Genomic DNA, 2,239 nt, shown 5'->3' with positions numbered 1-2,239 from the left:
TTTTCTCCAGTTTGAAACCAGTACTGAGAGATGTATCAGAACCCTTGCAATCCTGCATTGAGGCTTTACTCAACAGATTCTTAATGTACTTCGTCTGTGAGAAATGCATACCATGAGTTATGTAACAAACTTGCAAACCCATAAAATAGGCCACTAATCCCAGATCCTTGAAAGCAAAGACCTTACTGAGTTTAGTAATAAAATCTTTAAGTAATGTTGAGTAAGTACCAATAACCAAATTGTCATCAACATAAATTAACACAATGATCATGCCTTTAATATCATATTTGAAGAATAAAGAAGTGTCAGCTTTAGAATTAAAGAATTGCCAAGTGGTAAGATAACATTTCACTTTATCATACCATGCTCTTGGAGCTTGTTTCAATCCATATAATGCATTATTAAGCTTGCATATGTAGCCTTCTTTGGATACAAAACCCTCAGGCTGAGTCATATACACATCCTCTAATAAATCCCTATTTAAAAAAGCATTATTGACATCAATTTGTCTAACCTTCTAACCTTTCATGACAACCAGACTTAGAGTTACTCTCACTGTCGAGGGCTTTACTACAGGACTAAAGGTTTCTGAATAATCAATACCTGCAGTTTGATGAAATTCCTTGGCCACCAATTGACACCGGACACAATAGATGAGAAAGCACAACGTCACACACCCAAAAAATCACAAGCTCACCACCACAGCAAACAACAAAAGGATACAGAGCTTAAAACACTCACTACTCAATGGAATCCACCAAAGAGATACAAAGTTTGATAATAGCTCAAAGTTCATTCAATTTCCAAAATTAATCTCTATCTTTTGGTTACAACTACATAAGCTTCAATAACTTTCTTGGAAAAATCCTCCAAGCATAGATATACTACAAAGAAACCCTTCAAATGACTTGACTTCAAAGACCAACATTAAAGCTAGATAAATCATTGGTATGCTTAAAACACAGCAAAGAGCATTAAAAAAAAGTCCAAGTCCAGAAATATTCTTCTTAACTCGAAACTGAACAGCCTGCACTTAACTGATCATAACTTACTGTAGAAAGCTCCAAATTTAAATTAGTAAAATTCATTGGAAAGCTGACAGAAATATCTTTCCAATGATGTATGGCTCGAAAATTATTTCGATCTCGTGCAGTACAATTTAATTCCCAAAGATGCTCCTTCTGCACAGAAATTCTGTCACTTGATTAATGTAAGAACTTGAACTGCACTTAGTATAACTTGAATACCAAATATTTCAAACACTCTTGTGTTATCAATCTAGCTTTATATTTAAAGACTGAGCTATCTGTGTTGTACTTGGTTCTGAACACCCAATCTAACATATGAGTTTGCTGTTCAATCCTAGCTTCTTATGTTAAGAGCATAGCATAAGATTCATTCACATTCATCTTTCCCACACCTACTTGTCTAGTGATGTAGGTAGCAACAAAACTATATTCTAGACTTAAGCCATCGAGTATATGCAGGATTAAATCATTATAACTTAAAGCATTCCCTGCTGCAGCCATATTATCAACTATGTTTTTCATCCTAATAAAGTAATTAGTAATTTTCAGATTATCTTTCCTAGTCGAGTTCATCATATATCTTAAATGCAAAAGCCTGGATTTAGATTGTGTTCCAAACTAAACTTCAATAGCTTTCCATATCTCACGAGAAGTCTCTAGATCGAACACCAGACTAATAATACCTTCACTCATTGAAGAGAACAGCCAGCCAAGAAGCACTTGATCTTATCATCTCTAAGTCACAAAGTCTGGATTCTCCACTGATCTTAGATCATCACTAATCCTTTGAGCAATGTGTGAAGGAGGTGAAGTGATGGAATCATCAATGAATTCTCAAGTCTATTGTCACGTATCGAGGCAAGAACTGAAGATCGTTAGATCAAATAATTGGATTGATCTAGCTTAATCGGAGCATTGAAAGTAAATGTCATATTTGTTGAGTTAACAGCTGTTTGATTGACTGCCGCTTGAGAAGAAGAAGCTAAATGTACTGAGGCCATTGCAATTAGCTCTGATACCAAGTTAAAAAATGAAAATATTGTTTGGCAGCTGAGAAACTAGTGAGACAATTGAAAGAAAATAAGAGTTGGATCTGAGAATTCTCTATAACATCATTTTTATTAACCACACACTGATATGTACAAGAGGTTTCTTTATATACAAAGCTGAAGCTCAGCTCAAATTGTTGTAACTAACTATAACTAATTAAC

The 2,239-nt window shown here is 34.6% G+C and overlaps 1 non-coding gene across 1 annotated transcript; it reads right to left on the bottom strand.

Annotated features, from left to right (window-relative positions):
- Positions 1–1,374: 1,374 nt before the first annotated feature.
- On the bottom strand, positions 1,375–1,511 carry LOC112100585. Its single transcript, XR_002906953.1, has one exon. It is a non-coding gene; the product is annotated as a small nucleolar RNA Z247 (small nucleolar RNA).
- Positions 1,512–2,239: the final 728 nt, after the last annotated feature.

Source organism: Citrus clementina, unplaced genomic scaffold (assembly GCF_000493195.1).
Source record: "Citrus clementina cultivar Clemenules unplaced genomic scaffold, Citrus_clementina_v1.0 scaffold_3, whole genome shotgun sequence".
Taxonomy (NCBI): domain Eukaryota; kingdom Viridiplantae; phylum Streptophyta; class Magnoliopsida; order Sapindales; family Rutaceae; genus Citrus; species Citrus x clementina.
Note: the sequence above shows the minus strand (reverse complement) of the source record. Positions and strands in the feature narration are given on the sequence as shown.